The sequence below is a fragment of the Aphidius gifuensis genome, linkage group LG2 (assembly GCF_014905175.1).
Source record: "Aphidius gifuensis isolate YNYX2018 linkage group LG2, ASM1490517v1, whole genome shotgun sequence".
Lineage (NCBI taxonomy): Eukaryota > Metazoa > Arthropoda > Insecta > Hymenoptera > Braconidae > Aphidius > Aphidius gifuensis.
The window spans coordinates 29,579,979-29,605,845 of record NC_057789.1 but is presented as its reverse complement, the minus strand read 5'-3'; the positions used below and the strand labels follow the sequence as shown (position 1 = coordinate 29,605,845).

Below are 25,867 nucleotides of genomic sequence, written 5' to 3'. Positions count from 1 at the left end.
TTTATTTATTAACTATTTTTATCCAAAAATTAATTCAGTATAAATATTATCTCGAGTTAATAAAATAAATCAAAGAAAAAAAAATAAAAAAAAAATAACATGTGTCTATTTTGTGGTGTCATGAGTTTATTATGGTTGGATCATTGTATTTACCAGCATTGAATCACTGCCAATGTACAATTACTGGTTTCTATCCTCTTCAAGCTCTGGGATATAAAATTTTATTTTTTATTTTTTTTATTCTGTGACTCGTCTACCTTATTTGCGGATTCTTTTCTTTCATTTCATGGAAACTTGGCATGAACGTAACCCTCATGTCCCAGGTTTGCATAAAACGAAATCCTGGCGAAGACTGAAAGAAGAGTATAATAAATAAATATATATATACATACACATAAAAGAGAAAAAAAAATAAAAATAAATAAAACTAGTGCAATAAATCGTGCGAGAAAATCCTTTCGGTTTCACGTCGTATAAACGAAAGGAAATAAAAAAAATAAATAAATACATATATATGTATATAAATTGTTGGAGAAAATGTATACTATAAACTATTGAAAAAAGGACCCAACTAAAGAATACCTAACAATTTATTTTTATAGTTAACTTCATTCGTAAATACAGTGTAACCTTGAAATTTAGCTTAGTCTTGAAAATTTCAACGTCTCGTTTTTGCTTTTATATTGACAACGTAGATACTTAACTGTAAAACAACCATGCTTACCAACTCATAAACTCGTGCTTATATATACCACAAGATTTTTTTTATCCTCACTCTCTTTATTTCCATCAACATCTGTCAAATACATACAGATAGATTTTTTTTATTTTTTGTTAAATTTATTTTAGCTTTTAATTTAATTTTCAAATTTTTCCCTGTGTCATAAATTTGATATTAATATTAATACAAGTGAATTCAATGAATAATATATTTTGAGGTAAAAAAATATTCGTTTAAATTCAGGTAACCTGTGTTAATCTTCAATTTTAGCATTAAGAAAACCATGAATTATGACATTAGTCTTATCTGTCAAATTCAAAAGTTAATACCTCGGTTTTAAATCATTGAATATTTTATAAATTCAAAAATTATTCATGATAAAATTACATTGAATTTGGTAAATTTAATGCAACGTTACTAAAGCATATTGTAAATTTACTAGACAAGGTAATTTTGAATAATTTATATTTTTTAAAAAGCTCTATCTTTTTAATCTGATTTAATATTTCCCCTCTTTTTTTTTAAATTAAATTTTATCTTTTATAATACGTTGATAAATTAATCTTCAATCTTTAGATTATTATTTTATTTTTTTTAAATAAAAAAAAGACATTTATATTGTAGTTAAATCGATAATGTATTGCCATCGACAAACACCTCACATAAATGAAATTCTTTTTTCACGATAATGCCAACGACACCCTCTCAAGTAGATTTTTTTCTTTGTGTTTTTTTTTTTTTTTTTTCATGTATGTCATTCGTGTTTTTTTCTGCAACACATATTATTCCCGAAAAAAAAAAAAAAAATAAGAGACATGTGTGTTGTAAATCCCTTTGCACAGTGTGCCAGCAAGACGTGCCGAATTGTTGCTATTTGTCAAGTTAAAATCTCTTACACATTGGGAAAGATTTTATATGTAAATTTGAAATGAAATAAATAAATAAATAAGCAAAACTAGCTGAGGAAATTTTACATTCAGTTTTTAAAAAAATATATTTATATCTTTTCAATAATAAATTTTTCATCTTTGAAAAATAAAAAAAATAAAATACAGATTTTAATTAATTTCTGCTAAATAATTGTTCAGAAAATCAACAAAAAAAAATTAATAAAATATAGAGACGAACAGAGAAGAATGAGTAGTTTGAAAAAATTTATAAAAAATATATTTAGGAATGAATTTTTTGACTGGAGTATTTGCTTGAAAATATTTAAATATTTTTTGATAAAAAAAAAAAAAAAATTTATCCTGATGTCTTGTAAATAAATATTAAAAATAAAAATAATAATTTCATAATAAAAATTTTAAGATTATCTTTGTGGTTACTCAAGCCAGTATAATTTCTTGGATATATTTTATATGATTCCATGAAATAAACGATAGTTAAGTATGCCATAAAAAAAATAAAAAATTGTATTTAAAAAGACCACCTAGCCAAGGTTGGCAATCTTCCACATTGTCACCACAAAACTCCTTCATCCGGTGGTGACTTTTCTATGCTTTGCCACATCGAATGGTGTATGTATTCTAGTGGTAGCAGTGATTTCATCTCGACCACGATATTTCGTATGCATTATATAAATTTTAATAGTTATTTCCACACATGTGTCAAAGAAATTAAATAAACAAAAATTATCATTGGATAAAAAATTAAAAAGATAATACTATCATTCCATGTTTGTTTTATTATTTTTATAATTTTTTATCTCATTAAATTGTTCACACTCAACTGGTACACTTGAATAATCACATTGTTAATTTTTTTTTGCATAACATTGTAATTTACACAAACAAAAACACAAAGGAAATAGTTATTATATTTATTTTTTTTTACATTAAACAGCTTTTCATTTTCAACTTAATATTATTGTAATTTTTTTTTCATATTTTATATTTTTTATTTGGCTTTTTTAAGTCTAGACCATTTATAGGGATTTTTATATTTTTTTAAATCCTCAAAAAGTATAAAACTGCAATCATTATAAAGTTTTTTAAATCCAACGAAAATATACTGCATATGACATTACGTTGGAATGTAAAAAATAAAAAAATATAAAAAGCAATATAGGTAAAGGAACCGAAAATATATAATGCTTATTCCAGTGAAAAAAAGACGGTGACTCGTTAGATCTTCCAAATGAACCGAATAGTATATATTTTTTAAATTTTTTTGTACATGTCGAGGTGGCTTTTCATCATTTGAATTTTACTGCTTTCTGGAAGTTTTTAATTACTAAAAATACTTGATGCAGTAGGCCACTCATACTGACTCACCAATAACAAGTCAAAAAAAAAAATTTTTTTCATATACCTTATACTTAAAAGTATAAAAAAAAAATTTATATTTCTTTTCATTTATACGCATGGATATATATATATATATTTTTTTTTTAAAGACTACCCTTTTTTTTTTTGTATACGAGTAAATAGAACTGAAAAATTCAAGTCGAAAAAAAATTAATAACTTTGATTCATTTGGCTAACAAAAAAAATTAATATTCGATATAAATTATTATTTTTTTCTTTGTTGTAAAATACTAGAAATTTTAAAAATCAATTTATAACAAAAATATTTTATTTTTTCTATTGATTTATAATTAAAAAAAATAATTGAAATATATTTTAATACATGCTTTGTTTGTTAGTCAATGCAATGACATAATGAATCATTTAAATTTAAGTTGAATTTTCTTTCAAATCAATAATAAAGTTTAATTATTTTTCGTAGTTAAATGAGTGAGCCTATGGTTAAGTCATCAAGAGCCCAGCCTACAGGGCTTGTGGTCTCGAGTTCAAATCTTTTATATAACTTACAGTATGAATTGACGCTGATTGGGGCAAATATAATTTAGCATAGACCATGTGAACTACGCACTTGGTCTACGCCAGAAAATATCTGCCTCAAACACCGGTCACCTCAATTTTTTTTTTTTCTAAAAAAAAGATAATGTAACACATTTACACATATTCTCTATCTCTCTCTCACAATTATAGATGACGACTGTTCTTTTTATAATAGGAGATTTCAATTTATTGATACAAGATTTTAAAAATAATATTGTAGAAAAAAAAGCTTTTACTTGCGATTGGATAATTAGTAAATTTTCAATAAGAGTAATTGATATCGATAAAAAAAATTAGCTAAATTAAGGTCACTGTAAAGTAAGTCAGCACAATGTAATGGAGAAATTTTTTTTTTAAAAAGTTTAGGATTTTTTTCTCCAACTATGGAAGAACATCAAAGAGACTTAGATGGTTTTGTTGAAATTTTTCTTGAAGAAAAAACTTTTAGTTGAACTGTCTCGGTCTTTTTCTTTTTATATAATTTTTTATTTGGCATTCTGTCAGACAGTATAAAATTTTTAAAGGAAGAAAACAAAAAAAAATAAAATGAATAAATCTCGTATAATTTTGTTTATTGATTGGAAAAATATTTAAAATCATGTCAACGTTTACTATTTTTTTTTCTTTTTATATAAATAAAATATCTTGGTGGTTTTTGTGTCATTTTATTTGACGTTTTTCTTTTGAATTCTCATGGGGAATTTGAGGATGTGTGGAGGGCCACAGACTCGAGTGGTCAATGTGTTTATTCTCACACTATTTGGTCAATAAAATCTCTTGACTTTTACTTATTTTTCTTTTGTCTTTTACCACCCACTAAATCGACAATGTTCAAAGGTGATTATCCCTTGGGAGGTTACTAAATTTAATATAGAGTCAATTGTAAAAATGTTTGATTTTTTTCGTCTGGGATATTTTGATCAAACTTTTAAAATTGATTTATATTTTTATTTTTTTTTCGACAACAACTGTTTGTTGTTGTCGAGATTAAATATCATTTCAAAAATATTCTCGATTAAATTATTTTGTAATTCATTATCTTTGTTAATTAATTAAAAAAAAAAAATTAATAAAATAAATAAATTTATTAATTTATTAGTCAAGAATTTATAATTAATTAAAAAAACAATTCTGCTGGGGGATATTTTTTTCTCTCCCTTTTTTTTCTATTTAAAAATAACACAGATATTTTCCCTTAAAATATTTAGTCATTTAATCAACTATTTACCCATCCCAAATTAAAAATTAATTTGTTTTTATTCACTTAAAAAAAATATATATTTTAATGATATTATTAGAATGTTCATTTCATTTTTTCTTTTTTGTTTTTGTGTTTGCAAGTTTAAGTGTCTAAATTTTGAGTACGTTTCAGTAGAATATTTTCCTCTTGATAGCAGCACAAGTGTTCGCTCATTTACATTCTGTCCACATAGGATAATGAAACTGGAAGAGAGAAAAACCGGGTGGTGGTCTAATGGGAATAATGAAACTGCTTAGCATTCTTTGCCGTCGTTCAGTTGGTAAAATGCACAGGGATGGGATACGATATAATTAGAGGGTGGTATAGAGATCACAGAATGACAAAAAAAAAAAGAACAACTTAAAGAAGAAAAAAATTTTTTTTGAAGAGACTTGAAAATAAAATTCAACGGTCGATGAACTTTTAACGAGCAAGTAAACGTCTCGATTCTGAGCTAATTTCTTTTATTTGATTTTATATTCTATGCTTTTATATAATAATAATAATTATATATTATATTTATTTTTTTTTTTCATTTGTTTTATTCTATTGTTGACAAGGAAACTTTGCTGAATCAATTGGTAGATTATAATTTATTTTTTTGGATTCAATCCAAGTGTTATTTCCGGTGTATTCTCAATTCACGTGTACTTTTTAATGGTAATTGCTAATTTAATTGACTGCCATTAAAATCTGTTGATAATTTTTTTCTCTGTTCACTTGTAAGCTATTCTATAATTACTTTAATTTTTTATTTCATTCATTGAGCCAATCGTACAGAATATATTGTCAAATGAATTTTTAATATTTATGCAAATATTTTTGACTAAATAAAAAAACATTATTTTCTCATTAAAATAATAATAAAGGTGTTTATCGTTTATTATATTATTTCAAATTATTATCTGAAAATATAAAGGATATAATTTTTCATTAACATGAGTAATATAACAACAGCAATTTGTCGTTTTTTGTAAATAATGTGAGCCATTCGATTTTCATGGGTTTTTCTTGCTCGAGCACTTTTTGAGTATTACATATATAGACGACCATCAAAACGATTTAATTGCACATTATAGGTATTCACGAGGGTAGTGTTATACTGTTGCAAATAGCTATATAAATATTCATAAATATTTGTGACCCTCGTGGGCGTGGGTATACAGAATGAACTATCGTATTGGGAAAACACAGTGTCTGGCATGAGTGAGAAAAGTTTTTACTAAAAGCCTCTAGTTTTATGTATAAAATTCAACAAAACGCACAACCCAGGGAATCAGTGTGACCCAAATTTACACAATATTATTTTTAATTATACGACTTTTTAAATAATAATGAAAATATTTTGCTTTTTAATTATCCTATTATCAAAATTCTCTCTCACATTGAGTGTTTATTCATTTTTTTTTTCAACAACAATATGTGAATTTTCCATACACACAATTATAAGATATATATACTAAAAAATGTATATTGCATTGTAACTAAATGTAACAATCGTTAATAATACTGCAACCCCGTTAACACTGCAAGTATGATTTTTACCAAAACATACATACTTTATATATGAAAATCCACCTGACTAAATGAAAATAGAATTCTCTCACATGCGATCATTAATACTCACACATATACATAAATAAAATTCACTAACACATATATAAATAATTAAAGCACATATAAACATGTATATTACAATTATTATTTTGTGTGTATACATATAATCGTGAATGTACAATCAAATTTAATACAAATGGTCAGACATAATCATCACATAGAATTTTTTTTTTTTGTGAAAAACAATGAAAACTATTTATACACACATTTATCGATATACATATATATATTTACAAATGATTTATATTTATATGTACAACATTTAAATACTAATAAATATATAGATATACGTGACCAAACACGTGAATAATAATTATCAGAGAACGCTTAGTCGTTTGGAAAACACTACTTTTGCATTATACCAGTGTGTAATTTACCAGTGGCTTTGAATATATATATACAACATATAATTTATATTTATTTATATATTATACATGGAATTGTAAATTTGTGTATTGTATTTGTGTGGTTAAATTGAGTTATGTTGCTTGAGTTAGGGGCTGTGTCCAAGTACACGTGGATAGTCATGCATCCACATGCATGAGAAGCTTGTACTTGCACCCCTCAGGCTTTGTAAAATATATATCTTAATAGTATATTATATTCAAAATTTAACCACCAGTTTGTACATCTTTATTTTGTTTGATTTTACAAGCTAGTTTTAAATATATTTTTAAAAATATATCAACTCTTTTTGTTGATCAAAATAATCAGTAAAAGCTCTCAAAAAAATTTGTAATATAATTGAGATAAATTTAATATATATTTAGTTTAAATTAATTATTAAAATTAATTTTAAAACTATAAAAAATTATTAATTAAATTTAAAATATAAATTATTGTATGATTAATTTGTTTTTTTTTTATTTTTTGTTTCAGGTAAGCAGAGTGTATATACGTAATCTTTCTCTTGACTACCACCCTCTATCTCCAATTTTGAACCACCTCAAGCAAACTAAAATTTCTACGCGTGTTCTGAATAGCCTTGGGGTTTGGGGTAAAAGCATAGTCGGCTGGTTGGGCTATGACAAAGTAAAGTATATTAAGCTCATCGGCATGCATAGTTCGCTGTAGACTGGCTTAATATTTGGAGGCGGCTGGTTCTCATTTTGCCTACAGCAACCAAGCCATATTTTCTATCTCTTTTTATCATTATATCTATCTTTATTTATCTCTCTTTATTCCGAGTATATCTAGTCGATCTACATGCGAATATATACTTTGTATATTTAAATGTATATATATTCATTTATAGGGAGGCAAAGGGGGCTTTAATAACAGAAGGAAAAGCACAATAAACAGTTTTAAGTGGAAAAGGTTGTACTGACCTTTATACACTAATTCAAAAACCAACTATTATCTCTGCTCAGTTTGTATTAAGTTCATATATTTATAGAGAAAAGTATGCCCTTGTTGGACAATTAATAATTATCATGGATGCTCATACTTTTGACCAACATCCCTGCGGTGCTTTGTCTTCATTTTTTTTTTTTTTATTTATGAATTTTTCTATTTATTTTCATAAGAGCTTTTTTTTGTTTTATAATTTTTTTTTTTTGTTTGAAAAAATTTTAATATCGTCTATCTGTAATCAAAGTCGCTTTATTTCGCTCGTCAAATACGCTTTTAAATTTAATTAGTCAAGAGATTATGTATACACGTGAAATTGAGCAATGCTGTTGTCAAGAGACTAGGCTCTATATTTTGTATGAAAAATTTATTAGACAAGTGAGTATTATTGAAAATTATTATATTAATATGAAATGAATATAATTTTATTTTTAAACATTAATATTAATTTTTGACCTATTTAATTTTACTCTTATCATTCATAGATTATCATAAAAAGTATTTAAAAAATTGAATAAAAATAAGGTTTAAAAATTAATTCAATAAAGCAAGTAGTAGAGGTAACTGAATAGTCAAACGGATTTTTTTTTAATACAGTTTAAATTTTAATTTGAAAATAAAATAAATAATTTATAAATAAATTCATTGATTTACTGTAAATATTTGTATTTAAATATTTTTTTTAACAATTTATTTGTGTAAAAAAAAAAAATTAAAAAAAGAAAAAATATATATTTTTATTTAAATCTGTGTCTTTTGCTTGTACAGCAGTGTCATTTTCATAACACCATTAAAATTGTGACTACAACCCGTCCAGTCATACTATTCTCCCATTTTCTCATAACGCGTTATGATATTCCCTTGTGTTGTTTCAACCCTCTTTTATGATCCCCAATGGAAAACTAGTGAACGAGATTTTAATGTTTATTTTTATTTATTCATTTTTTTTTTTTTTAATACTTTTTTGTTTTATGTGATATTATTGTCTGAGTATATCTGAAAAGGTCACAATTATTATGTCCAGTTTTATATTGTTGAATATTGGTATTGTGATAGAACGAGCCTACTATCTCTTGGTAACAATTTAACATTAATAGTCAAATTATATTTAGCCTGAATTTAACTATTTGTTTGAAATTTCAAAATTTTCTCATTCAAAGTTAAATCTCATTTGCCTATCCTCTGGGTCCTCTTTATTCAAGTTTCCTTTGTCTCATTGCCACTGAAACATCAATTATAGCAAGAAGGTTATCTCAAAGCTTTTGTATATACATATATTTACCCACAATAATTAATCCCGTTCCGCTTGATATTTTAATTAAATTTTTTTACGCTCATTTTGAAAGTTCAAAATTTTAAATATATATTTTTTATATTCAACACAATTTGATACTTGAATGAAAGAATAAGATCAAGAAAAAAAATTTATTCTGTCAATTACATTGTATCGTGAAAATAAAATAGGTTTGAAAAAAATTTGGCTCATCTGACAATTTTTTTGTTGTTTTTTTTCGACGTAAAAAATGAATGGAAGGATTTTACTTGGGGCAGAAATATTTCAAATAAAGGGAGAATAAAATTAGGTTTGCAAAAAAGTAAACATCAGTGAGAGTGAGTTGGATATTGGTTTGCATAAACGGAAGGCGTATTCTTAGATAAAGAGGGTTGTGTACAATATAAGGGATAAGAAAATGAGAACATTTGAACTGTGACAAATGTCTCGCCTACGTTTTCTCATACTCTATTTATACATATAAATACCAGATAAGTTTTATTCATAACTTGGTTTTTGCAACATTACGTAGCAGCTTGTTTTACAATATAATATTTAAAAAATTATATTATAAATTCAAAAATAAAAATATACATAATTTAATAATAAATTTAAATTATTTTTATAAATTTGCAATATATTTTATTTATTGTAAAAAAGACTATTGATTTTTAGCTCAATAGTTAATTTAAAAAAATAAATTCGAGTGAATTTTAAATATTTGAATATTTTTTATTAGAAAAAAATTGACATAAAGATGAATTGATAATTCAAATAAATTTTACAAATTTTTATTTTATTCTTTAATAAATATTAAACCGCTACATAAATAATTTGTAAAGTTGAATAACATTATTTTATTTTTTTACACCGTGTATATGATAAAATAACTAAAAATAAAAATAATTTTTTTTTCTACCCAGTTATTACGATAAATTTACAGTGTATATTTTCTTTAAGAGTATGCTTCGGTAATCAAAATAATAACTGCGTCTATAGTTTAGTATAAATGTGCGCACGCGGTTTAAGCTGTCATTAAAATGTTTCGCAAGATCGGCTATACAGCCTGAGGGGGTGAGAGAAAAAGATAAAGAGAGGAGGAAAGAAAGAGAGAGGAAGAAAAGTGATAAGGGAGAAAGACTATGAGTAAAATGGTAATGTTGTTCTGACACAGAGAGAAAAGCATTCGCTTGCTTGGCTATCAGCTGCGTACCCATCAAAAAGGAGTGTTTTGAATTTATCTTTATACATGTATGTGTTTATTGTGTGTATGTTTATATAAACATACATTGATATGCGTTCATCTGGTGCATGATGAGGTTGAATTTTCAAGTATATATACCACATCATCGTGGCTGTTGGTAAAATTTGATGGACGTTGTATTGTACTAGTAATGACGCATTATACTTTGCACCAGAGAAGAGAGCACACTTGGTTGACTCATTATCCAACTTTTCCTTCACTCTCTTTCTCTCTCTGGTTATTTGTTTCTTTCTCTTTCTTTATCTGTATCTAACACTCTCTATGTTATGTTTAAAACCACAAATGCACATTTCGACAGGTGCAATTTTTAACCATTATATTTAAACATTTTTAAAAATAATTTTATACATTTGGCATTATTATTTTTAACAAACAAATTTTTTTATTTGTTGTAAATATACATACAGTTGTTTTGAATTTTTTTAAAAAATAAAATTCTAACAATAGAAATATGAAAATAATTAAAATTGAAAGTTAGGTTTTTCTTTTTTTTTTTTGGGTTTTAATTTGATTTTTTTTTGTAATTAAAATTTAATATATATTTCACAATGAAATACTGGCTTTTATTTAATTTATTTTCATGGAATTTTTTACAATTATTTTATTATGATGTTTTTTTTTTTTTTTAATTTATAATAAAGGATATGTTATTTTTTACCCTTCAGTAATATTTTATTTATTTTTTTTTTTTGCTGTGAAACGAGTAATTAACGTTGTTGTATTGTTTGAAATGATTATTCCCTGAAAAATGTTATTTCTACCGGAAAATAAAACAAGCTTCATTAAAATTAACAAAAAAAAAAAAAAAAACAAAAATTTTTAAATTATATAAATAATATAAATTTTTAAAATAAAAAAAAATGTAATATTTGATTTGTAATTTAACGCCTGGCTTTTTTAAAGGTCAAATTAATTTTTCGTAGTCCCAAGCATGAAATCCCCAAAAAAAAAAAAAAAATTAAAGTATAAGAAAATAAAAAATAATTGAAAATTATATATATACGTGAAACAGAAAATAAAATAAAACGAAGCAAGTAGAAAAGGTATTGACATGGTCAGACTGAATTTCAGTAGTGTTGCAAAGAGAGACAGAGAGAGGTAGGGAAAAGGGGGGTTGGAAAATGTTTGAGGTGATGCACAGCAAAGGTCTCTAGTGTCTACTGCTCCAAAAAAAAAATAGAATGGGCAATAGTATAAGCATAGTAGCGTCAAGGGAAAAACCAAGTGAAAAGCAACATCATAGGGTCAGACGAAGTGAAGAGAAAAGAGTGTATCTACCAAAGTTGAACGAGGGTTGATGGTAAAAGAACTCAAGTTTTGTTGCCTTTGGGCGAAGGTCGTCAAGTGGCTTGTGCGCTGTTAGTGATCGTCTATTTTATTAAAACAATATTTTTTTTGTTTTTTTTTTATCTTTAACGTTAAATTTTTTTTTTTTATTTATATTTTTCATTAAGCATAATTAACGTGTTGTCAGTGCGTGCTTGATGGTTACTCTGTCACATGGAGACTATTTATCCACAACAAAAGAGACATTCAAGTGGCTCTTTTTTTTTAAATCATCATGATGACTGTCTGTCATTTATCTCTTTTTCATTTGAAATTTCAAAAAAAGACTGCGATGTTTTGCTGTAATTAGAGACATATTCTTTAGCTTTTTTGCAAATGTTAAACCAGACCACTGAACATTATGACCTTTCTTTTTTTTTTTTTTTTTTACTTTTTATCTTTTTTTCGTCCTTGTGCTTTTCCCTTAGACGTCTGTCAATCACGAGACTCTATTCAATACCTTCAAACTTGACAGCCTACACATATCGAATAAAATAAAAAAAGAAAAAAATACTTTGCCCTTTTATCTGTAAAAAGCTTTTTTTTTTATTTCTTTCGCTACTTGTCAATTGGATCTGTAGAGGAGCTTTTTTTTTTTGTTCACCCTTAAATCTTTATTTATATTTTCACCAAAATAAAAATTCTTTTTATTATAAATTTAATATTTTTATTAATATTTTTTAAAATCTAATTATCTTGAATTTATTATTTAAAAAAAAATTTAAATATCAAAATAATAAATAATGTTACAATTTATTAAATTATTAAAATGAAAAAAATTTATTATGGTAGAAAAAAAAAATCCTGTAGTGATATTATATATTTTTCGTCAGAGATTTTAGCACATGCAAGACTTAAAAAAAAAAAATAATATAAAAATAAAAAAAAATAAAATAACCATAAAGCTTTTTTTACTGTAGTTATGCATAATTTTTCCAGGAAATAACCTAGATGAGAGGAAGTAGCTTTTTAGGCAAGGATGGACATACGACAACGATTCTCGTTATATTTTACATGCACACCGACAGAGCTTCTAATTGGTCATGCGACTAAACATTGCATAAATTCGCAATAAAGCTCACCAACCGTCTAGCCAACGTCCAAATTACACAGGCAAATTTTTTATTTTTTTTTTTTATTATTTTGCATAATCAAGCTCACTCATTCTTTATGTGTACTGTCGTGAAATATCTTATCTATATTTGCATCAGGGATTTTTACAGTTTTCATCAAATAAAAATAATAATATAGACATTAATAACAGACAAAAATATTTACCAAACATTATTGTAATTATATTTTTAAAATAAAAAAACTATTTACCAATTTTGCTTTCCTCTTCTAGCTTTTTACTTATTTAAAATACTTTTTCAATTTGATTTGGTGTATTTCTCTGAATACAATGAAAAAAAAAAAAACATACAAAATGTCGACGTTCATTATTCACGCTGGACAGTATTCATTAAGCTCAAAGACTGGTTCTTTTCTTCCATGAGCCTTCTGCCATGAAACTCCAACTTTTTCCTCAAGTTCATTAGACGCTCCATTTTATTTTTATATTTTCTCTACTTCGTCGCATTTTACTTCAACCCGAGGCACAAAAGTTCTCTTTTTTTTTATTTTTTTTAATCTTTTTCATTCGACTATAGTTATATATTTTAACTCTTGCTTTCTCATTCCCTTACTGGTACATCAACGTCCCAATAGGCCAAAGTGCACAAGAATATTTTGCTCTTTTTTTTTTTCGACATTCAAGATTACGTCTTTGTCACGCTGAAATGTTTCACAATTAAGTCGATAAAATGGTCCATGTCCATCTAAAAGTCGTAGAAACTTTAATCATCATTAAATATATATATAAATAAAATCTGTCGATCGTTTGTTCATCCTTGTTATTTTTTTTTCTTCTTCGAAGGCCATATCTTGCTAAAATCTTGTCAACAGAATCCTAGAAAAAGAAAAAATAATAAAAATAAATTGAGGAAAAAAAAGTTGCGAAAATATTGACAAGATATATTTTAGTATTTTTTTTTTATGTTCAATTCTTTTAGAAGTCTCAGTATGGATTCACATTATGAGCAAGTTATGAATCTTTGGCACAGGCTGAAAGCCACATTGTTGGCTGCTTACACCAAAAGAAGAGTATATAGTTTACAAAAGAAAACTCAAGCCCTTATTCTTCTTATTTTTTTTTTGTTCTTCTTGGTTACTAGCTGTTCTGGCGGCTTTTCGCCAACCCTTCAACTATTTTATCATGCACTTGGCCGTGTGGCACATCACCACCACCACCATCATCATCACTACTACTACTACTACCACCACCTTGTTTAAACCCCCTGAAGAAAATATTTCTTCTCTCTTATATATATATCTTCATCTCTAAAATCCATTCTGTGCAATTAAGTCAAGAGTTTGGGATATTAATATTCGCGGATGTACCTACAAAGCGGAATAATAATTCAACGCCAACCAAGGCGCCTTGCCAGGGCCGCTAGAGGCAAAGACCAGTTGGAATATGAAAAGGGGATGAGTTTACTCAAGACAAAGTCTCTCTTGTCTTTTTTTTTTTTTACCTATAGACAAACGAAAATTCAATTAGTTTATTTATCATGACTTTTTCTTTTTATCAACTTCAAGTCAACCATGTAAATTAGTTATTTGTTGATTTTCAATTAAATTTGCTAATTTTACTTTTTAAAATAAAAAAGTAGAAGATTTTGATTATAAATTTTTGAAATGAGTTAATTTATATTTTAATTGTGTATACATGTGTAAATGTCAGAATGGTAAAACAAGGTGAATAGTATCGGTCTATGTTTGTATCTATTCACGTAGATATAAAAGCATCTGGTAAGGGTCTAATTGAAGCAAGAAGAGAAGCCAAATGTTACAGGTATTAAAGATATATAGAGAATTTCCCATGTGCCAAATACAAGGAAAAGCCGAGGGTTAGTTGTTGAGGGTTCATGACCAAGGATATCCTATTCCCACTGTGAGTGTTCTTCTAATTAAGTTAGTCCACTCTCGGATACACTGTAGCATGTTTGATATCTTTAGATAAAAGCACATGGTTTTATCATCTCTCTCTTTTGTATGACACAATAATAATAATCATTATTATATATCAAATTAAATTTACATCATTCAAGCAAGTGTTCATTGTTGTTTATGACAATTGACCACTCATGAATTTTATGAGTCAATAGAATTTATTCTCCAATAGACAAGTCAATTTCTTTATTGTTTAATTTATATATATATTTTTTTTAAATAAAAAAATTATTCTTCACATTAATATTTAAATTTTAATATAATTTATATTTTAAATAAAATTTTAAGTTTTGTTTTTTTTTTTTTTAAATGATCTTTTGTATTTAATTATTTTTTTATTTATTATTTTGATGTTCAGTTGTCAGACACTTGTACATCAAAAACAGCTTGTTTATTTTGATTTTTTTTTTTTAGAATTGACATGGAAAAAAAATTAGAACGTTCAGTATTAACTGACAGTTGATAACAAAATTATCTTAATACTGGTCTTGAGTGACATTTAGTCAATCAGCTTCATCCTCGTGTATGCTTGCAGTACATTTGAACAAGTAGAACTAGATATTTCAACTCACTCGTATCCACATTATTGAGTTATATATTTCAACTCCCAGTTATTAAAAATAAATTAAAGATTTTATCATTTATTAATAGAAATAATTTAAAAAAAAAAAATCAAAGATATATAAAACGTGATTTTGATTAGAGTATTTATAAATGAATCCTTGGATAATTATTATTTTCTTTATTAGAAGAAAAAATAGATAATTATTTTTTAGAAATGTATTTATATATATTTTTTTTCCCTCTAGTTTGGAGGATATAAATTTTATTTATTTTTAAAAAAAGTAATAGGAAATAACATTGTTATTTTGAGTGCTTCAACACAATGACCAGTATTGAGTTGGTATTTTGTGCTGAAGATTGCATTGCCATAAAAGTGAAAAGCATCATTGCTCGTTCTTATTTCTTAAAAATAGAAATACAGAGAACAATGAACACCATGTATTTGTAACAATAGTAACTTTAGTAAAATGAGAACACATGTGTATGTGACAAGACAACTAACACGACAACATTTGTAGCTAAAACAATGACAATAATGTCTTTCAACTATTTTTAAAAAACTGTCAATTGTTAACAAAAGACCATCTTTTATTATTTCAATGAATTTTCATTTAAAATGATAATTTTTTACAATAAAATTCAACTATTTTAAAATTAATGAAATTAAAAAGTTTGGATAAACTATTTTATTGAAAAAATAATTGAATAAATTTTCAGTTACAAAGTAAAATCATCATGAAAAAAAAAAAAAATAAAATAAATCCAATAATAATAAATTAAAATAAAATGAACAAAAGGTATTTGTATGTAAAAAAAAAAGAAAAAAAAAAGATCGAAAAGATAAAAAGGAAATTTCATTTTCTCATCAAAGTCTGAAAGCCATTTTTTTTTCTTTTTTTATGAAGCTTGAATTGAACTAACTAATTTTCAATCGATTTTTTTTTCTCATTCTTTATCAGCCTCATACTTTTTTTTTTTTTTTTTTTTTTTGAACTATTCACTTTGGAAATACTCCTCCACCACACTGAAGGTCATCCTTTGAAGAAACAAGATTAATAATTCTCTTTTCGTGGTGAGAATTGTTTTTCAAAGTAATATCGTTTGATAAATTTTCAACAATTATTATTATTGATTTTTGACAGTGACATGTAACATTCCTGTCAATGAAAAAAAAAAATTAATTTAAAAAAAATTTTTAAAGTGACTTAAACAGCCAAATAATTACAATAAATTTTTAATTGATTTAAAAATAATTTTAATTGTAGTGAATTTATTTTTAAACCTGAAATACACTTGTGTAAATTAAAATTTATTAAATTTATTTTTAAAATAATTAAATACAATTTGCAATAGATTTTTTTCGCACTTATTTAATTTATTTTCTACACAAAATGTTTATTTTATAATTTTTTAATCTCTCACAAGTAAAACCACATTTGCTATTTTGATTATTATTCAAGGTATGATAATTTAAATCTGTTATCAGTTGAAATAAATCTATTGTTTAAAATGTATGTAATTTTTTTTTCCCCACTAGCTATACAAGAAGATATTACTGTTTTTTTATTATTATTTTTTTTTTTTTGTGAACAATGTTTTGTCGAAATAAAGCTCATGTTTCTAGTGAATGTCTCATTTTAACAGTAGAATATTCAGTGTGTACAACAGTTACAGTAGTTTCATGATAAGATATGTTTGTCTGTATATACTTTTGAAGAGAAGAACAGAGCAAAACGTGTTTTCAGAAATCCACTAGAGAATTACCAATGTGGTTATTTTTTTTGCTTTTCATTTTCACAAACTAGATATCAGCAATATGTGTATACACAAATTATTTATAATATGATTTTAAGTTTTAATGAACTTGTGTGAATAATGAGTTTCAAAGTTTTATATATATTTACTTTTTTTATAATTGAAATCATTATATTGCATTATCACATTGAGCTTTAAAATATAAAATTAAACTTTTTTATTTTACAGTAATAATTAAATTCAAGATAATAAGAAAACTTTAAATTGTTTTTAAAATATATAATCAAAAAATAATTTTATTGGCTGATGAAATAAATCCATTCATTTCTTACTGTTGCTTTGTATTTTCTGTATAGTAGCCAAGTATTTTTCTTCTTATTTTATTTTATATTTACTGTCTTTACTTTTTTTTTCTACATCTTTTGGCGAAAGTATACTGAGCCCTAAGAATTTATTTACCATGCTTTTTTTTTTTTCAACAATGTACAGTAGAATGAACGTATTTTATTTAGCAGTTATATGAGACAGTTTTTATCCTCCTCTTTACCCTACAACATGTCTTCAAAATAATTAAGAGTTCATTAAGGGGAGATTGATTGTTTTGTTCAAAGATACAATCTTACAGTGTTATTTTATTTCTTCAAATACTACCCCAACTTTGACTTTTCTATTTTTCTTCTCTTCATTTTATCTCGATTGTAGGGTTATATTTTTATTTCGATTTTTTTTTTTTGTCTTTATATTTTTCTTTATACCCTTCGTGATACAAACGAGAAAATCCATGAATAGGGGACCTCTTGTTTATCGGTCTATTCCCAACTTTTCACAACTTGCTAGGGGTGGGTTAGTGTATTTTACCTTTCTTGTTCATTGTTTATTTTTTTTTTTTTTATTTATATTTTCTTTTGTATGAATTTTTTTTATTATTATTTCAAAGCGTTGTTTTTTATTTTTTCGTTTTCTACTGGCTTTCCTCGCTTTTTCAACGTAGCCCTTTGGTCGACGCGCACAGGCTCGGACTTAATCGGCTTGAAACAATGCCAGGTAAATTTATGCATCGTGGAATAACAGAGTATACTGCATGTGACATTGCTTCGGATGAATTTCAAGTCTTTGAGTTTTTTTTTTTTTTATTTTTATTTGGGAACAACACGGAATAAAAAATAAAAGAAAAAAAATGTAAAAACAAAAAACTAGGGGTATATACAAAAGTGGAATAAATAATAGAGTCATAACAAATACAAAAAAAAGTTTGGCACATTATTTGTGTTGTGAGGATGGTAGAAAAATATCACGATGAAAGATCGCTAAATTTAAAAAAAAAAAACACTGGTGTGAAAATTTAAATAATACTTTTTTATATCTCAATTTTTGACGGTCTATATTCCACGTCAGATGTAATTTCGTTTGGAGAGATTACAACCCCTATTCTCATCAAAACAAAAGCTGTAGATGATCTGCAATGGCGTCGAAAAAAAAAAATAAACAAATGTAGATTGCATGATTAAATATTTCGATCGTAATATCGTGTACAAAAATTTAACGATTAATAATAAATTTAAAAATCTAGCATAAATATTAAAAAGTCAAACAAGTGAAAAAAAAAATGTATATTAAATCATAATAAAGATAAAATAAACCTGTATTTTAGTTGGATTTAAAATAAATATAAATTGCATGTTTATAAAAAAAATATATAAATTATATTTAAATTTTTAAAATTCATAAAATCAACTTTATTCATTCATTTAAATTAAATAAAAATACATTTTATTTTATAATTAAAACATAATGAATAATTTTTTAATGTCAAATAAAAATAAAAGCTATGATTATCTTTACCATTGTTGATTCATATATAAAATTGTAAAAAAAACTTTGTGATTGATCGAAGAATAAGTCAAACATTTGTGTCGTTAAAAGAGGGAAAAAATTATCTATGTATAAATTGGGTTTGTGTGAATATAGTAGTGAATAATCGATATGGTATTTAAACGAGAAAAGCTACACCGCGAAAAACGACCCTCATGAAGGGTTATTACTCGTCCACCCAACAGGGGAGAGGAGAGGATAACAAGAATCGGTAGATTACTTCGAATCACCGTTGCGATCCGCCTAGCAATCAGGCCAACCGCTTTTTTCTCCTCTGCTTTTCATTTTTTCATTTCATTTTATTTTTTTCTGTCTTTTCCCTTCTTATACCCCTAAACTTTTCTTAAAAAATTTTCCCCCAAAAGCACTTGGCTATTTCCATTGCGTCTTTTCTGTCTTCCTTCCTGGGTAACCTCTTTTAAAAAGCATTTTCATTTTTCATTTTTTTTTTTTTTTTTCAATGCACAGTCTTTATAGTAAACCAGTTCTTTTTATTTCTTCACCTTTTTTTTTATTTTTTATTTCTTATCCAATTCTATACCCTCGAGCAACTTTTCGCATCCCTTTGGCAATCGATCGACTCTTCGTAACGAACTTTAAATTGATGATTATACCGTCGAGTTGATCGGCTGTAAACCATTCCCATCGTTGTACACTCGAGAGCTTCAAATAAGTGGGAAAATTCGATCGTACTCGAGTCACGTTTTGTGTCACGCTAAGATAAAACATTACTGTCGTACTCGATCTGGCAAGTTAACCACGATTAGATATTTATTTTACAATTAAATTGCTTTTGTTTTTTTTTTTTTTATTTTATTTATTTTTTTTTTTTTAGTCTATCTGTTAATTGGTTTTTTAGTGTGTTTAAGAAGAAATGGAAAAACAAAAATACCTTTATCTTGTTTGATTTGAAATTACAAATATAATTTCATATATATTTTTTTTTTTAATGAATTAATTATATTTTAATACGTAATTTCAATTAATTACAAAGTTGAGATTATTTAATGATAAAAATATTTGTCCTTGTTCATTTGGACTATATATTATCAATATTTTTCTGCACGACCAATGTTATTATGTCACTCGTTTTAATTTACGTAAAGTCATTATCAACATGTCTGTATTTACACAAGTGTAATGACAAAAAAACGTATGCCTAATTTAATTATATAAACTAAATATAATTTTAATTTATTTTTGTATTTTAAATAAATACTTGTCAGTATTTTTTTTTTCGGTCTATCCACTTTGGAGTTATAAAAAAATATAAGTATAAAAAAAAAGATGTCAATTTATCTCTGTTAAGGTGAAAATTATTTTATCCTATTTTTACAGTTGAAAAATTTTTCACCAGTACAAGATCGATTTATAGCGCATGTTCATGGGTCAAAGACGAAAGAAAAGTTTTACGAAAGGGGGGTTAAGCTATCGGGAGAGATACAATGCGCGTTTTACGGTAGAAAAAAAAGAAAATGTAGCAGTAAAAAAAATATATATAGATACCGAGTATAAAAAGAAAAAAAAAATGTCCTGAGGGCCAAATGTACCGTGCTTTACCACTGTGATAAATCACTCTTGATCCGTACGGCGAGATTTTTTCGAGTTCTTGTTAACCAGCTGTCACTCAACCATAAAGCTATATTCACCTGTGTTTCTAACCTTCAAGATGCACTTGTTTTTTTTGTTTTATATAAAAAAAAAATAATAAAAAAGTCAAATGAAATCCCAAGGTGATGTATTCTTGCACCAATCTCAGCTGACTAATATTTTCATCTGCAATTTTTCGCAAAAAAATATAAAAAAGAAAAATTGCAGATGAATATTTCAATTAGCATAAATAAATATTAATGAAAAAAAATTAAATTAATAGATTTCTATCAGCTTAAAAAATAAATAAATTATTTAATCTATTTAATTGTATCTATGAAATTAATTTCGAACGTCAAAAAAAAATAGGTGTCTTAGCTTCTCCGAGCTTTTATAATTATGAGCTACTGATTTTACTGAATAATAAAAATTAATAATCAATTAATTAATTTAAAAACTTAAATATAATTTGTGGAAAAAAAAAATAAATTATACGCCAACACAGAATTTTTTGTTTGTTGTTTTAAATATATTGTCAAAAAAAAATATTATTTAAAAAAAAAAATTACATAATATTAAATAATAGCTTTAGATAAAAATTAAATAAATTATTTAATAGTCAATATATAATTAAAATTTGGATACCTTTTGTGATTTTAAAAAATTATTTATAAATTTAAATTACTTGGATTATCTGCGACGATGGTATTGTGACTTTCTTCAAGATGCATTTTGTATAATTTTGGATTTAAAAAATGTGTATGACAGTGTTCACACTGAATGATAACCTCAGGCAATTTGGGAATTCTATTTTCTTTTTCTTCTATATTAATTTGCTGGAACAAAAAAACAAAGTTTGCCATTTTTACAAATGAATCTGATATTTTCGATTTTTTAATTGATAAACTATTTGCATTAAGCTTCCTAATTTCTAATTTTGGTTTTTGATTTTCCTCCTTGACATTGTCCTTTGATGACCTAACACGACCCCAGTTGAATTTTTTTGTGCGTTTCATCAACAATCTTGTTGCACGACGACTTTCTGGACTTTCAATTTCCATCTGTAACAAATAAAAATAAACAAAAAAAATATTAGACAGTGTTTTTTTCAAATTTATATATAAAGCTTTCCGTATTTAATAAATATTTATTCAAAATGGCGACGATTGTTGAAAGGTTTACTTACATCTGGTTGTGACATGATGATACTTTGTTTAGAATTATTTAATGTTATAATAAATATTTATATTTATATTATTGTTAATAATAATATAGTTTATAAATTTATATTGAGTATAAATATACAAACTACGGTAAATAGTATTTATATTTTTTAATAAATTCGCAAACTGATGTTAACTGTACGATGGTCCACTGCTAACTGAAGGTTTTTGCTGTGGTCATCGTGGTCATCTGTAGGTTCAACATGTGACGTTGTTTTTGGCGGCCTGTGATTGGTCCTTATTAACACATGAAAACAGGTAATCAGCTGTTTTTGCGCCCCACCCGCCCCCTATCGAGAATTTTTTTTTAAATTGCACAGATGGAACTATTTTAGTTTTTTAAATCATATAACTATTTTAAATAATATTTTGTAAATATAAAAAAGCGGAAAATAAATATTAATATATTTAAAAAAAATATAATTTGTTTTTGGCTGGTATTTAAAATTATTATTTGAAAGTTTTAAAAATTAATAATAATAATTATTATAAGAGAATTTTATATCATTTGTAAAATATAACAAATGTTTATTGTAAATTGTAACAAATTTTCTTGAATTACAAGTACTTGTTTTTACGTATATAAATACATATAAAATACTAAACACAAATATGAACAAATACACTACATGGTAAATGTTTCATTTTCTCGGGGATTAAGTAACCACTCGTACTCATTACGAACACACGTGGTTGCTATTAACAGTTTAATTAGCGTAAGTTTTCATCTTCTAGATTACATTCTAGCATTAAAAAAAAAAAGCTGGATGTTGGTCGAACGTGTGTTCGTACCGAGGTGCTGAAAAAAAAAAAAAAAACACTGTGCTTTGGATAAAAATGTACATTGGTTGTTTATCACTTTGTGGTAACAAAAAAAAAAAATAAATAAGAAAAAAAAACCTTTAGCTTATTATTGCTCATACCAATGGATTAATTTTTTTTTTTTTTTTTTTTTTCATTATTTTTACATTAGCAGGTGCAATAAGCAAACCACCCAATTACCTAAATGGTACACGTGAATTCAATTTATCTAACTATCAAACTGTACTTGAAGAAATAAAAAATTAACTTTTTTTTTTCACAGTATTATAGATAAAATATTTATCAGTAAAAAAATATGATAATTAAAAATTCATACAAGTTACAAATTGAAATATAATTTTCATTTTAATTTAAAATATTTGAAAATATAATTTATGCATATCATTTTCCATGCAGATACATATAATTTTTTTCTATTTATTTATTTTTCGTAACTTCATATATGGTGTACGGATATTTTTTATTTTTTCGAATATAGAAAAGAATAAATTGAAAAGATCTGTAGTGAATATATAGTAAGCGTATCGAATGTATTGGAGCATTATTGGAGACTCAAAGGCATTGAGCATCTCATATCCCAGGTGTACTGAAATTCAAATTGAAAAAACGGAAGCAAATCATTTTCCAAGTCACGAATTCACAACGTCTTGTTCTCCGATTTTTTTCCATTATCCTAACCAAATGTAAAATGAATATCTATATCTATTTTTGATATTTTATTTTTTTTCCTTGAATGAATCTTGAAGATGTACCTTTTATTTTTCAAGATTTATCAAATAAAAAAAGTACAACATCTAACCATTACTTTAAAGAAGAAAAAAATTTTAAACTATATGTATTTGTATTTTTTTATATTTATTTATAATTCATGCATTGTAATCCAGATGGATAAAATGACTCGTTATGGCCAATTGCAAGCTCTAACCATTGAGCTTTTCTTCACAAAAAAAATTGTGTAAAATAAAAAATAGAAAAACCAAGTTAAAATAGTGCTCGTAAAATGAAAAACAGCGAGAATAAAAATGACATATAAGAAAAGTAGAAAAAATATTTTTCGAATAACGATGTCACGTTCAGTACGTAGACGTCCAAAGGTAGACGTGTTTGCGACACAAAATTCAAGTTGGATAGCCGATAGATGGAGGCTGATGTAAAAAAAAAAAAAAATCAAGCAAAAGAAAATGAATGGCAGTCAAAAAATGTATGAAAAAAATTTATATATAAATGTGAGGGAGATGGAATATATACGGGGGTGAATCGACAGGAGTAAAATAAAAAAAAAAAAAAAAAAAAAAAGGGGGTTGAGAAAGTCTCGAACTATTTATTCCAGCACAAATCGCATTACCAACTTCAACTGCAAAATCGACTTCACCAACTTTTACGGCGCCTTTGCCCTTGCACTCTTACAACTACTACCCTAAGATGCCACATTTTCTTGAAAATATATATATATATAAATCTTTTAAACCCCCTTTTTTCTATGGTCTTCATCGCAATCACCCTTTTCGTACGTTTCAAAACTTATACGAGGGCTTTACCAAACTCAGTTTAAGAAAAGAACTGTTTTCACTGTAGAAGAGGCACAACTATTTCTTTTTTTTTATTTTTTTTTTTTTTTTATAAAAATTCTTAAAAAACTACGTTTTTTATTTTCTTAAATTTTTTATTTTTCAATATCTTTTTATTTTTATTTTTTTGATTGTTTTTATAATTTTTTTTTCGGGGAAAAAAGTCATTCAAAAGTTCGATTCAATTCATCTTGTTTGATCGGTGTTTATAAACTCGAAAAAAATCTAAACATTTAAAGTGAAAAATAATGTTTCATTGCGAGAAATATATTTTGCAATTTTTTTTTTTTATTTAAACAATTTTAAAAGAAAAAATATCTGCTAAACAAATTTGTTTAAAAAATACTTTAAAACAGTTTTTTATTAAAAAAATTGAATTCATTTCAAAATTGAAATATAAATTTCAATAATGTTTTTTTTTTAATTAACAAAAATATGATTGAATTGTTTTTTTTTTTATCAACTTTATTTGTATTATTTTTTGTTAATACTTTCCACAAGCCTCAGGCAAAAATCATCATATCAATTAATTTTCTTTTTCATAGATAAAAAAAAAATTTATATTTTCTCTTTCGTTACTTTCAATCATGTGTCATAAATTCATATCGTAATTATTTCAATAAAATATTACACATAATGCAATAACGAGAAAATAAATAAAAAAAAAAAAAAATGTTCCATATATTTGATTAGTAAAAACTGGATTGCAAATTAAATATGTGCAAAAAAAAAAACAAATTGCAATGAATTTAATTTAAACGTTTTCACTTTTTCATAACATTTCGAATTTCAATAACCAATGTCGGAAATAATATTTAAAAATTAATTTAGATACCCAATTTTCATCATTATTATTCTTCTCATTATTCAAAAAAAAAAAAAACCCACGTCATGCGTAGATCAAATAAAATCCAAGTTAATTTTTATATAATTTCAGCGAAGCGTGACATTTAGATTCACGAACAAATACAGATAAGATTATTTAATGTCCGTTATTTTATTTATTTAAAAAATTTTTTCATGCAAATTAAAATTATGCAATATAAAAAAAAAAAAAATAATGGTATTCCAATTAAAATAATCATGTGAATTTTGAATATAATTTAATTCCATATAAAGTTGCAAAAATAAATAAATAAAAACTAACTAATTTTTCATCACTTTTAATAAATAATATAAATTTTTTTTATTTCTACAAAATAACAATAAAAATAACTTGAGTAAAAAATTAAATAAAATTTTACTATTTATGGTGTCGTTGCGTGCTCGTTGTAATAACTGTGGGAAATAACAATTTCGTCGTGCCAAAGAACTACTTACGAGTTCCGCCTTTTACTCACTGCACACGTATGATATCCCAATTTAAAATAAAATTATATTTTTTTTGCCATAATAATTTGACCACCTGCACGTGCCATTTAAATTCATAAAAAAAAATATATAAACAAATTATTCATGTTTTATTATTTTTCTAATTATTTAAATCATAATTTTTTATTTTTCATTAGCATATTTGCTACTGTATACGAGTAAACATGATAAATAAATAAAATAAAAAAATTCTCACGACTTGATATTCATCAATTTTTTCAAGGCTCTATAAATTTATTTTATGATTTGTTTTTTTTTTTATTGAAAATCATTGTTATTATGAGGTACGTGAACCGGAAATTATCTATTTTTCAGAAGAGTTGATGTTGTTGTTTTTTTTTATTTTATTTATTTAATAATAGTAGGTGTTTTTGAAATGTGTTTATTTAAACCAGTTGTTGGTTAAGTCGAGCG

General features: G+C 25.3%; 1 protein-coding gene across 8 annotated transcripts in view; it reads left to right on the top strand.

Annotated features, from left to right (window-relative positions):
* LOC122850136 (CUGBP Elav-like family member 4) overlaps positions 1-25,867 on the top strand; it is a 368,827-nt gene that overhangs the window by 67,691 nt on the left and 275,269 nt on the right. The window lies entirely within an intron of this gene.